The sequence below is a fragment of the Nerophis lumbriciformis genome, linkage group LG09 (assembly GCF_033978685.3).
Source record: "Nerophis lumbriciformis linkage group LG09, RoL_Nlum_v2.1, whole genome shotgun sequence".
In the NCBI taxonomy this organism is placed as follows: Eukaryota; Metazoa; Chordata; class Actinopteri; order Syngnathiformes; family Syngnathidae; genus Nerophis; species Nerophis lumbriciformis.
This window is the reverse complement of record NC_084556.2, coordinates 19,893,668-19,908,424: the sequence shown is the minus strand read 5'-3', so window position 1 is coordinate 19,908,424 and position 14,757 is coordinate 19,893,668. Positions and strand designations below refer to the sequence as shown.

The window sequence follows — 14,757 nt, the reverse complement described above, 5'->3', positions numbered from 1 at the left end:
TCACAAGTTTTGATCTGAGCTCAGGGGCCAGTATGGTGTCATCCCCGGGCCGGATTTGGCTCCTGCGCTGCCAGTTGCATAGGGCTGGTTTACACTATAACCTAGGGGTCGGGAACCTTTTTTGGCTGAGAGAGCCATGGAAGCCAAATATTTTAAAATGTATTTCCGTGAGAGCCATATAATATTTTTTAACACTGAATACAACTAAATGCGTGCATTTTTAAGTAAGACCAACATTAGAGTATAACACGTCTGTTATTCTTTTTAATAAAATGTTTATTCTGAAGCTAACTAATGATGAATAAAATTCTTCTTACCATTAATGCGACTTCTTGAACGGATGCGGTAGAAAATGGATGGATGAATTAAAATGCATGAGAATGTTTTATATTTGGAACGTTATTTTTAACACTGATTACCAGTGGAATTATTAATTACTTATCGTGTTAAGCAATGTCAGCTAAGATTAATCTGAGAGTCAGATGCAGTCATCAAGAGAGCCACATCTGGCTCTAGAGCCATAGGTTCCCTACCCCTGCTATACCCTAAAAAGTCCACAAGTCAACAAAATCAAAGTTTAGAATTCGACCAAGATTTCGACACAGACATTTGCGAGACGAGCTACCTTTGTTTTGCAACATACTATCATGAATAAGGTTGGGAGTTTTTTTCATTGTTTTCATACTTTAATACCACAGATGCTACACTTGCATGACTGTTAAAAAACATAAGATGTCACCTAAAAAGTAAATAACACTGTTCAAACGTTTTTTTTAAATGTAAATAAATAAATAAATAATTTGATTCTCTTGACTATTTTCTGCATGACACGCTCAAATCAAATCAATCCTAATATTCATTAAAGGGACAACCCTTTTTTTTTTTTTTTAAAACAAAACAGTGAATAACTGCTAATGCTGCACATGCCTTGGAGAAAGCTGACATCTTTGAACTGTGTTGACATAAAGGCCTATACTCTACCATCATATGCCAACTAGAGCATGATTACACAATATCAAAGGCGAAGCTAAATGGGTGCAATGGCGACATGCGCTTCTGCTTACGCTTTCCACTCAGCGTGACCCCTGACAATGCTTCTGTTTTTTTCTTTCGAACATTAGCAAAGAAAAATGTCCAGCAAGTTGAGTTTATCTTTCGGACGCCTCTTTGCACGTGGCGCAGTTAGCAGTATGCTATTATTAGCCATCAGCCAGATGTCACTGTCTGATCTTGTTTTACCTGATTGTGGCTGTTCCTGGAATGCCTACATACCTCATTTGGATGCCAACGATTACAATTTACACATATATAAACATATACATACATGTGACTTTATGTTGCTGCTAACATATTATTTTCTAGTTTGACCACTATTTAAATAACAGACAAATGTATGAAGTTACATTGTCCTGAAAGGCCTTGTTTATTAATCTGACTGGTCCCTTTAAGAGACTTTAAGGATTCAGTTGACTTGCTAGTAGGATAATGTTCCCCTTTAATAAACAAAGTGTGAAAACTGGTTAGTCCACCCTGCAGACTAGTTTATTCACCACCAAAACCTCCTCTTTCCCCGAGCCCCCTGCTGCATTGCCGTGAGAGACCAGACTGTCTTGTCATTTAATATTTAGCTCCGTGTGTCGCCATAGCACGTAGGTGCACATCCATCAGCAAGTAACGCACTTAAACCCAACAATTTAACAATCTTATTGTGACAGATGAATGCATCGATACATCTTTTTTCTATTTGTTTTTTTTAATGACGCCATGTCAGCAGGATATTATATAAAAATTAAACGCCTGAAATAAAAGAAATGTCAAAGCTGACTAAAAATTCATCTCTTCAGTAGATAACGCAATTAAAAAACATACTTTATCCATAAGATCCTTTAAAACATCTTAAACTCATTAATGAGTCTGTTTCAATAATTTAAAAAAGAAGCAATTCCTTCCCAGAAAAGGTTTTATCGAAAATACTACAATGAGAATATTTAATAAAAATTACATTAAAAAACGTTTATTAAAAAAGTATTAATGAAGAACCTGGGAAGATAATTGCATCATGGAGCCTGTTTTGATCACTTTAAAAGGTGCAGTTTGTAGCGGATAGGTGAGGGTGCTTCCCGAACGAGCCGTAGTCATTATGCAGTTGAATAGTCCTGTTATACACAATGTTGAGATCTACAGTTATACAGTATTTTGATAAAGATGGGGAAAAACCATGCATATTCGTAAACAGCGCGTGCAACAACAACAAGGCAACAAACATGGCTGGAGGCGCGAAGTTAAGTCATTAAATGCCACTTTACCAAAGCAAAATCGATGCATGATTCATCCCAGACAGTTTTGATACCAAGTTATTTGACCCAGCCAAACACAAAGAAGTTGTAGGCTTCCGTGCTTTTTCAAGTTTTCATCTGTTTTGTTGTGCAGAACGACGCCTGGAGCACAAGATAAAATAGTTCAACACGTCTGGGAACTTCACCAACAGATAATCTTTGATTTCACTCAACCAATACCAATCTTTTTTTTTTTTTTTTTTTTTTTAAACATTGCATAGTTAGATTTTTTGCTTGTGTCTACTTTTTGCATGAAGATCTAAAGGCCCCTTCAGTGTTTCCCACACATTCATTTATTTGTGGCGGCCCGCCACGAAAGAATTACGTCCGCCATAAATGGATTTTTCGGCTTTTGACTCGCTCGACCGCTCATAAAAGCAATGGGACTGTCTGTGAATGTTGCTTGTAGTTACACCTCCAGTGCAGTAGGTGGCGGTAGCCTACTATGCATTGTAACTCCGCCAATAGCACTTAATTCACCTGGTGGGCCAGAAGAAGAAGAAGAAGAAGAAGAAGAAGAAGAAGAGGGACGGATGGACGGACGGGATCAAAATACTCGCCGGCTACTTTTCATAATGATGGCGCTTCCTACGTTTCTACCTCAAACGTCCAAAAGCTGCTAAAAGCCTTGATCCAGGATGCCATGGGGAAAAAAACTTAAATGGTGCCTTTTGGCGATAGTTAGCAGCTTGGTGGCTCATAGCCGGCTAGCTAACGCTTGCTAGCGTGGTAGCATTGCTTCATTTTTACAGGTGTTATAGGTAGATAGGTTATAGCTGCATCGCTCGCGGCTCGTCATATATTTAACGTTAATCCGCGATTTCACCGAGCGTTTCACCGATGAGCTAACGTGTCCAGGTTATAGCCCTGTTGTCAATAAACACACATGGACTGAAGCTAAATTGTCCACTGTCCACTGCAGCATGTGAATGCAATGAAAAGAATAAAATCTGAGCCAACCAGCTGTTAAAATGTTGTCCAGGTTAATGTTTTGGCCATTAAAGGCCCTTCATTTCAAGATTTCAACTGTGATCGGGCTTTAAACAGGTGGCTGACCTGTTCAGATGGGTGTAACTGCTACTGGTCAAATAATGTGAAATAGCATTTAATTTTACATGTATGCAATGCCATTTAAATGTAATCATAGATAATAATAATAATAATAATAATTACAGTGTAGTGTTGTAAATAGTCAACGGGAAGAATTTTAGTAAGATGTAAGCCATGAGCACTACACAGCCATTAAAAAACCTAGGCAGGACAAGTAAAAATATTGGGGCAAGTAGATTTGAGAAGTCAGGCAAGTAGAAAAAAACCTTAACGTTGAACCCTGCATGTGTTGAGCTGCTGCCGCTTAAGGTTAGACGGCACTGTACATAGAGCGCTTCTGCTCGTTAGTAATAAATTATAATGTTGGATGTTCACTCCTTCACACAGATGAGTATAGAAAAATATTTTCAACGGCCGAAAAGGGCTCGACTTGGAGAGGAGGTAGGCCTACAGTCCGAACCACAGGTGCGACCTGTTCAGCAGCAGCAGGAGGAGGAGGAGGAGGAGGTTGACTGACTGTGGCAGGACACCTCTGCCTCTGTTTCACTTCATGTTGCTGGTAAATAATATGGTTGTAGTAGTAGGCTAAAGATAAATTATTTAGTATTCACTAATTAAAGGGGCAGAGCTTTAAGAGACATTTTAGCTTTTATATTTTATAAGATATATTTTTTGTAAGAACCACAATTAATAAATATATTTCAGTGAATCACTAATTGTTCAAATCTGTATATAAATATGTACATAAAATGTTGTAATTATATTCCAACTCCGCGTTCTTCTTGGTCATCGCCGCTGCCGCCGCCACCCCCCGCCCACACCACCACAAATAGATGCCTGTCCTGTGGGAAACACTGCCCTTACTTACTCAGAGTTTGCGCTCCTTATTGCTCAGATGCTAAGTAAGAGCAATGCACAGAGTGAAACCTCTTGCACCCTTTTTGGAAGCAAGAGACAAACAAAACTAAACATGGCAATTCATCGATGCCGGCAAAACTCAAACTCAAACTCAAACTATTGAGTTCATTTTCATTTAATGTTCCTTAAATTGACTTATGTCATGATCCGTCACCCGGGTCATGGCATGATTTGGGTTTGTTAGTTTTTCTGTTTTAGTCTGTTTCCTGGGTGCACCCTCTTTCCCTGTTTTCTGTTGGTTTCCATGGGCACTGATTCTCCTCACCTGTCTTAGTTTTGCAATTAGTGTTCCCACCAGGTGTTTTGGTTAATCACTCCCCTTTATAGTTTCCTGTCACCCAGCATTAGTTGCTGGGTCAATGTGTGCTATAGGCAACAGTTACGTTCTCCCGGTTTTTCTCTTTGTACACTCTAGCATTCCCCGTTTTTCACCCTTGGTGACATTTTAGTTTTGTTTAGCTCCACGCTTGCTAGCGTCCGCAGTGTTGTATTTTTGTCCTGCGTTTAATTTATTAAAAAGACCTTAATCTTACCTGCACACTTCTCCTGCTTGTCTTCTGCCTTGGAAGGAACGCTACCAGCGCAGCAATGCGCCCCCCCAAACGTAACAACTTATTGATTATTGGCCCAGGTCTCGCATTTGGTCTTACCGGTTCTATCACAAAATTAACTTTTAAATCCTTGAATTTACAAAGATCTCTCCTTGGAGAGGTCACGTGCACACACGTGGCAGCAATACAGTTGACAGCCCTGAACACCAATCAATCTATTTGGACTGGATGGCAAATTTAACCAATTTTGGCTTCTAATTGTGACAAATGTAGACCTTTGTTTATAGAATCTGTTATTTGCCACTATTTGCGGCATGTGCCAGCCGTTAGTGGTATTCTTTGATTTTTTCCGGCTGAAAGGAAACATAATTTGGAGCCCGCTTCAAACTGCAACTGTAATGCGGCTCTGCCTCTGGAACATAATAATCCTCCAGCCCAGCAGGTGGCACAGTTTCCATTAGCCATCCAAGCTGTCAACAAGTGACGTCTAGTACCAACGTGAGTCATGTTAAAAGGGCTCAAACTAAACACACATACAATGCAGTTATTACACTGTACACCTTTTACAACCGTATTAATGGTGATGATGCAACACTAACCCAGGAAACTACAACAAATCCGCAACGTTTTCTTGCACAGACATGCCAACTCGCTGGTTTATGAACATAGGTGTGCGTCAAATGACACTATCTGATAACTGTGCAAGGTGTGGCAGTGTTGTTATGTGCATCAGAGACACGAAAACAAAGCTAGTGAACACAGTGATCGAATAACAAAGCGTTTGTGTGCGTGTGTTTGTGTGTAAAGTGTGCAGGGAATCTAGCAGCATGAACATAACAAGCTTAAATTTAGTAAGAGGCGATACGTGTATAACCTAGATCTACCAAATGTTAAAAACATCCCTAAAGGGAGTGTTTAGGTGTGCGTGCGTGTGTATTAACTCACAATAAATGATTAAACTAAAGTACGCTCACTGGGCAGATCATTAGGTACACCTGCACACTATTCACTATTACTATTCAATTGGCACTGGCAGTTCAAAACCTAGGAAACAAACATTTTTGCAGATCCTTGCTTTGACCTTGCTAGCAGACAAAACAAAACTGGGGTCCAAACTTGTGATTTACAACTGAGGCGTTTGACAAACCTTTTCTTTTTGGCAGTTACATTTTTTTTCGTAATGTAATTTATGTAACTAAGGTGTTGCTGAAGCTTGTTCACTTCAGATGTAGTCATTAGTCATTTGTTCAAAGTCTTCAGTTATATTAGTGGTGTTCCTCAAGGCTCCACTTTCGGTCCTCTCTTTTTCATCATTTAGGCTATTCAACGGGTGGCCCATGAGTTCAGTTCAAAAACGTTGTGAGAGACTCACATTTTTGCAGAAGATTCTTAAAAACACTTGAGTGCTGTCAAAGAGATGATCTGTGACAAGCTTTTCTATAGAACAGGGGTAGGAACCTATGGCTCTAGAGCCAGATGTGGCTCTTTTGATGACTGCATCTGGCTCTCAGATAAATCTTAGCTGACATTACTTAACAGGATAAGTACTGAATAATTCCGCTGGTAATCACAGTGTTGAAAATAACGTTCAAAATATAAAACATTCTCATGCATTTTAATCCATCCATCCGTTTTCTACCGCACCTGTTCAAGAAGTCGCATTAGTGGTAAGAAGTATTTTATTTATTATTGGTTAGCTTCAAAATAGCAATGTTATTAAAAAGAATGAGAGACTTATTATACTCTAAAAATGTTGGTCTTACTTAAAAATGCACGCATTTAGTTGTATTCAGTGTTAAAAAAATATATTATATGGCTCTCACGGAAATACATTTTAAAATATTTGGTTTTCATGGCTCTCTAAGCCAAAAAGGTTCCCGACCCCTGCTATAGAAGGTCTTTAAAAACAGCAGAGCTCTCCTGTAAATGACAAAAAAATTGACCAAAATTAAATGTATACAGTAGAGGACGCTGGTTCTCCAGAGTGTACAAAATAAGACTAATAGTGACGGGAGAAGTCCTTAGCTTTCAGGAAATGTGGCCCCCAAAACAATATCCCTGATCTACGCAGTACATGTTATGTTCTACCACCACAATAAAAAATGTTGACCACAGAGAAGCATTAACTTTGTAAAGGATCTCAGTCTATATGTTGAGTAGTGTTTGCTTCATTTCCAATCCCTATGTGCCAATACACTTCCCGGCACAATCCCTTGAAACGGTTTCAATGGCTTTGAAGCATTTTTAATCGTAAATCTCCCTGCTTTGCCTTGCCAGACAAACCGACCGAGCACGATATTTTTTATGCAAGCCAACAAGTGAATGAACAGAAAGCGGCGTGCACAATAGTTGCACCTCCCTACAGCTGCGAATATAAACAGACTCTCTATGGAGGCGAAGCCACAGTGTGCGATGTTCCCTTTCACCTGCATTTTGCAGAGCTTGAATCAAGCGGTGGCCAAAACAGCTTTTCTGGAATTAAGAGCAGTTAAATACTGCAGCTGGAGGAGGATGCTCCATGTGATGCTCTCACCTACTGTAAGTCAAATCCACCGCTGTCAAAAAGAGGGCCAAAATATGAGGTTATAACACAGAGGAAGCCCAAATAACTATTTTTTTCTTCCTCTGAGCTCCCTTAACATCTTACATTCTTTGGGCGTCTTCCACTTGAGACATATTAAAGTTCACAAACGCCTGACCCAGTGAAACTTGCTAATCTCTTAAACCTCTTCATACTACGCAACATTTCATCCTGATATTCTGCGAGACACCATCCATCTCCGTCCTCTGAGTCATCTTACAGTAAAGGGTGTAGCATCTTTTTTGCTTTCTGGATTCTTAAACCGTCCTCAAAAAAAAAGATTTGCATCTTGGTTTGATGTGCATTGGGGATAATCACTAGGGCTCAAACAAACAAACGAACACATTAACAACACTCGCAGACAAGTAACTGTATTGTAAGTCAAGTAGGGAGATTACGACTGAAGCTGTGTCAATGTGTCAGTGTGTGAGTGTGTGTCTCCCTCCATCCATCTCTCACACTTACTTCCCCCTCCCCAATGTGAGGCAAAATGGCCAGATGGCTTCCAATCCGACATGCTAATCCACGGCCCACACACTCACACACACACACACACACACACACACACACACTGCAGTCCTGACACACCTACCACAAAACACTGCTGGAGTCAGTTAGACCCTAAAACAAACACAGCCCGCGTTAACAGTCGACCTTAACGGTAACTTTACTGAACAATATCCAGCCGCGAGGCTCGCTTAGACTCCAACAGATGGAGGCCTCCTTGTCCCGCTATCATATTTCAGAGAGTCCGCTTTAAGTGGGCTGCAGGCCAAGACGATGTTCTGCTGCTTTTGTTAGTCGAAGCGAAGTAAGAGAGGCTGCGTGTGTTGGGTTACATCTGCCATAATGGAAAACATAAGGAGTCTCAGAACTGAAAAAACAGCCAAGTTGACAGTAATGCTTAAGTATGAGCTATTTTCTATGAATACAAACTGTGAAATAGTCAAGTAATATAGTTTAGAGAAAATACCTCTGCTAAAGCCAAACAATTCTACAGTCAAAAAAAAATAGGACACCTCGAATAAAGTCTTGTACTCCTGAACCTCTCCACACTAAAGGGCGAACATTCGGCAAAATATGCACCGATAATGATATATATGTATATATACGGTATATACATACAGTATATATACACACACATATATACATACATATATATATATATATATATATATATATATATATATATATATATATATATATATATATATATATATATATATATATATATATATGTATATATGTATGTATATATATGTATATATGTATGTATATATGTATATATACATTATATACATATATATATATAAACACATATACACTTATATACACACACACATACATATATACACACATTTTTGAATATAAATATATACATACATACAGTACACACACATACATATATATATATATAAATATATATACGTATATACAGTAGAGACACATACGTGTATATGCATATATATACACATATATACATACATTTATATACTGTATGTACAAACACATATATACATACATACAAACATATATGCATAAAAATAGATATACACATATATACATATAAATGCATACATACAGACGTATACATGCATATATACACACATATACATACAGTAATATATATGTACATACATATATACACACATGTATACATATATATACATATACATGCATATATAAATACATACATACACACATATATACATACATATATGTACATACATATATATGTACATGTACATACATACACATATATGTATATATGTATACATACATACATACATACATACATATATATGAATACATACATACATACAGTATATATGTATATATACTTACCAGTGTTGGGACTAACGCGTTACAAAGTAACGCGTTACTGTAACGCCGTTAGTTTCGGCGGTAACTAGTAATCAAACGCGTTATTTTTTTATATTCAGTAACTCAGTTACCGTTACTACATGATGCGTTACTGCGTTATTTTACGTTACTTTTTATGTAGTATAAAGTGTGTTTTATCGGAGCGCTGCGTTCTGATTCTTCTTGTGTCACAAGCCGGAGAAGAGAGAGAGACATGCGCTCTGTGTGGGTGTGTCTGAGTGTGAGTGTGGGGAGCGAGGGGGGGCGTGTCTGATCATGGCGGAGCCAGAAGTCGAGTTTGCTAACATGGAGATATTTTCACTACTTTTCTTTTGTCGAGCACAAAGAAAATAACATTTTAGTTAAATGTAAATTGTGCTTTGGATCAAAGATGCCATCTACTGCCCAAAACAGCAATTCAAATCTGCTGAAACAAGCTACATAGCAACATGCTTCGACGAAGCTAGTAAAGAGAGACAGAGACTCTGATGCCACTTCACCTCCACCACCACCACCATTCACCGCTGAAGGTACACACTCTGTCAATCAATGTTCCCTCTAATTGTTCATGTGTGAGCAAACGCAAAAACTCCCTGAGCATTGAGTGGAGTCCATGTGAGCAACTTTAGACGTGCACACTGTGGCTACACCAGCAGCACACCTGTCCCAAACCTCACTAAATAACAACTTACATCTCCATCCATCCATCCATTTCCTACCGCTTGTCCCTTTCGGGGTCGCTGGAGCCTATCTCAGCTGCATTCGGGCGGAAGGCAGGGTACACCCTGGACAAGTCCCCACCTCATCACAGGGCCAACACAGATAGACAGACAACATTCTCTTATTATTATAATCAAATGACAGCAGTCATTTCCATTTCTAATATAAGTGTTTAGGCCCACTTATAATGACAATAACAAAAAATATTGTTTTTCATGAACTGTGTACTTGTATTGTTTGTCTGGGTGGAGGTCCTGCTTTGGAAATAATCTGTACCCCTTTCAGACATTGCATTTAGTTCCCATTAAAACATTCACATGTTGCACAATGAGATGTAAGCAGGGGATCATGTGTACATTCCTGCAACTTCCTGTTTGTAAAAAAATATATTTTTATTAGTATTTATTTAATATACTAACAGCATTTAATGATTAATATTTATAAATTAAGATTCCTAATAAATGACACTAGAATAAGCACACATTTGATTGGTAAATCATAGTGTAACGACCTGGAATGACACTTTATGTGTGGTGTTGGAGTTGTCCGACTTTTTGTGTGGCTGTAAACGCACCACTGGCTAAGTGCCATATATGCAAGTGTTGGCGCACGTGAGAGAGCGAGCGGCTGCTGTTGATATAACAAAGTTGCTTTTGGTCTGGTTTGTACTGCAGAAAATGACCAGTTTTGCTAGATATCATTTTTTTTACTAATGTTTTGGTGATGTGTTTATGGCCGACAGTAAAGAGTTTTGCTCAGTAAAGTGATGGATGGAATTAATGTCCTCAAAGCGTCTCGACAGACGTTACAATATTTGAACAATGATGACGAAAACGGTTTTCTCTGTCGTGTCCGTGTCGTGTCGAAAATTGTTATGCGCTTACCGGTATTTTTTTATTTGATTTTGTGCATGGCATAGATTTGCCGTGCGCAGAGGACGCTTGAGCAGTGCGCAATTGCACATGCGCGCTCCTGAGAGGGAACGTTGCTGTCAATTCTCTTATATACTCTTTCATTCTAGGCTTCTAGAGTGTTTGATTATCACATCACTCTAAATGTATAGACTATAAAGTTCACAAACATAAAGAGGGATCCTAGTGGGCCAGGCCAATCTTTCCTTATCTCTAAACTAAAACTGGGGAAATGTGTAGTGTTCTGGGTTTCAGACATGATTTTGTATAAGAATTACTTGAGGAAGAAAATGCCTGGTTAGACTTTGTGTATGTAGTGTGTGCCTTTCTTGGTTTACATCTATGCTGTTATTATGCTGTTTGTTACTTATGTATGTTATGTTGCAGCTATTTAAAATACTTTTGTCATTTTTTTCTGGCCAGAAACAAATTGGCCTTTGTAACATATCTTTGTCTTTGTGTGTTGTATGTAGACCACATGGCTTAGCAGAGTTGAGTGATGCAAATGCATGTCAAGTTGATCAACAGATTGTATTATTCTCCACTACAATAACAGTACGGTACTGAAATGAAGGCTAAAAGGGCATTAATTGGAGCTTTAAAAAAAAAAAGGGAAAAAAAGTAACTAAATAGTTACTTTTCACAGTAACGCATTACTTTTTGGTGTAAGTAACTGAGTTAGTAACTGAGTTACTTTTGAAATGAAGTAATTAGTAACTGTAACTAGTTACTGCTTTTCAGTAACTAACCCAACACTGATACTTACATACATACATATATACATACATACATATATATTTATATATATACATACATATATATTTGTATATATACATACATATATATTTGTATATATACACACATATGTATATATACATACATACATACATACATACATGTATACATATACATATACATATACATACAGGTAAAAGCCAGTAAATTAGAATATTTTGAAAAACTTGATTTATTTCAGTAATTGCATTCAAAAGGTGTAACTTGTACATTCTATTTATTCATTGCACACAGACTGATGCATTCAAATGTTTATTTCATTTAATTTTGATGATTTGAAGTGGCAACAAATGAAAATCCAAAATTCCGTGTGTCACAAAATTAGATTATTACTTAAGGCTAATACAAAAAAGGGATTTTTAGAAATGTTGGCCAACTGAAAAGTATGAAAATGAAAAATATGAGCATGTACAATACTCAATACTTGGTTGGAGCTCCTTTTGCCTCAATTACTGCGTTAATGCGGCGTGGCATGGAGTCGATGAGTTTCTGGCACTGCTCAGGTGTTATGAGAGCCCAGGTTGCTCTGATAGTGGCCTTCAACTCTTCTGCGTTTTTGGGTCTGGCATTCTGCATCTTCCTTTTCACAATACCCCACAGATTTTCTATGGGGCTAAGGTCAGGGGAGTTGGCGGGCCAATTTAGAACAGAAATACCATGGTCCGTAAACCAGGCACGGGTAGATTTTGCGCTGTGTGCAGGCGCCAAGTCCTGTTGGAACTTGAAATCTCCATCTCCATAGAGCAGGTCAGCAGCAGGAAGCATGAAGTGCTCTAAAACTTGCTGGTAGACGGCTGCGTTGACCCTGGATCTCAGGAAACAGAGTGGACCGACACCAGCAGATGACATGGCACCCCAAACCATCACCCAACCATGCAAATTTTGCATTTCCTTTGGAAATCGAGGTCCCAGAGTCTGGAGGAAGACAGGAGAGGCACAGGATCCACGTTGCCTGAAGTCTAGTGTAAAGTTTCCACCATCAGTGATGGTTTGGGGTGCCATGTCATCTGCTGGTGTCGGTCCACTCTGTTTCCTGAGATCCAGGGTCAACGCAGCCGTCTACCAGCAAGTTTTAGAGCACTTCATGCTTCCTGCTGCTGACCTGCTCTATGGAGATGGAGATTTCAAGTTCCAACAGGACTTGGCGCCTGCACACAGCGCAAAATCTACCCGTGCCTGGTTTACGGACCATGGTATTTCTGTTCTAAATTGGCCCGCCAACTCCCCTGACCTTAGCCCCATAGAAAATCTGTGGGGTATTGTGAAAAGGAAGATGCAGAATGCCAGACCCAAAAACGCAGAAGAGTTGAAGGCCACTATCAGAGCAACCTGGGCTCTCATAACACCTGAGCAGTGCCAGAAACTCATCGACTCCATGCCACGCCACATTAACGCAGTAATTGAGGCAAAATGAGCTCCAACCAAGTATTGAGTATTGTACATGCTCATATTTTTCATTTTCATACTTTTCAGTTGGCCAACATTTCTAAAAATCCCTTTTTTGTATTAGCCTTAAGTAATATTCTAATTTTGTGACACACGGAATTTTGGATTTTCATTTGTTGCCACTTCAAATCATCAAAATTAAATGAAATAAACATTTGAATGCATCAGTCTGTGTGCAATGAATAAATATAATGTACAAGTTACACCTTTTGAATGCAATTACTGAAATAAATCAAGTTTTTCAAAATATTCTAATTTACTGGCTTTTACCTGTATACTGTACATATATACACATATATATATATACATATACATATATATATACATATGCATATACATATACATATATTAGGGTTGTCCCGATACCAATATTTTGGTACCGGTACCAAATTGTATTTCGATACTTTTCTAAATAAAGGGGACCACAAAAAATGGCATTATTGGCTTTATTTTAACAAAAAATCTTACGCTACATTAAACATAAAGTTCTTCTTGCAATTGAAGAACAATTTTGGCCTTAAATAAAATACTGAACATACTAGACAACTGGTCTTTTAGTAGTAAGTAAACAAACAAAGGCTCCTAATAGGTCTGCTGACGTATGCAGAAACATATTGTGTCATTTCCCATTCTATTATTTTGTCAAAATTATGAAGGACAAGTTGTAAAAAATGGATTATTAATCCACTTGTTCATTTACTGTTAATATCTGCTTACTTTCTCTTTTAACATGTTCTATCTACACTTCTGTTAAAATGTAATAAACACATATTCTTCTATTTGGATACTTTACATTAGTTTTGGATGATACCACAAATGTAGGTATCGATCCGATACCAAGTAGTTGCAGGATCATACATTGGTCATATTCAAAGTCCTCGTGTGTACAGAGACGTATTTCCTGAGTTTATAAACATAATATATATGGAGTTTTTTTTAAGAAAAAAATATTTTGCAATTATAAAAAATATCAATGTAATCATTGTAGTATCGACTAGATACGCTCTTGTACTTGGTATCATTACAGTGGATGTAAGGTGTAGATCAACCTATGGCATTTGTTTACATTGAGGAGCGCTAGCTTTTGTTAGCGGTGACGCCGGTGAGCTATTTTATCCTCCTACGGTGTGTAGTGAAGCATGTTTAGCTAGACTGCAGTGATGATACTTGTAAGAAACGTAGTTTAGTTGTTGCCATGGAGGCGAGGATTAGTGATTTAGAAGTAGTTAAAGCACTGCTGACTGCGGTCGGACGTTAGCCGCTAGCCAGAGAGCCATGTTTTAAAGCAGGGGTGCCCAACTTCCGGTCCGTGACGCATTTGCTACGGGGCCGCACAGAAACATTAAATCATTTATAAACGACCGCCTTAACTTTCCCCTGTCTTGTTTATAGATAAACAATAAAACTCCTCATAGAAAGTCGGCATTCGTTATATTTGTTATAACTTTGTTACATGATACAATGCACATTAATGAACATATAAAATAGATAGTAGCGAAAGGCTGATTTCCATCTGCAGTCCCCAGCAGGTTGATGGTAGTATACATTGCAAAGAAACACGCCCAGGGCTCCCACTAATTCAGCGT

The 14,757-nt window shown here is 38.3% G+C and overlaps 1 protein-coding gene across 2 annotated transcripts in view; it reads right to left on the bottom strand.

Annotated features, from left to right (window-relative positions):
• LOC133607584 (serine/threonine-protein kinase PAK 3) overlaps positions 1 to 14,757 on the bottom strand; it is a 63,425-nt gene that overhangs the window by 42,988 nt on the left and 5,680 nt on the right. The window lies entirely within an intron of this gene.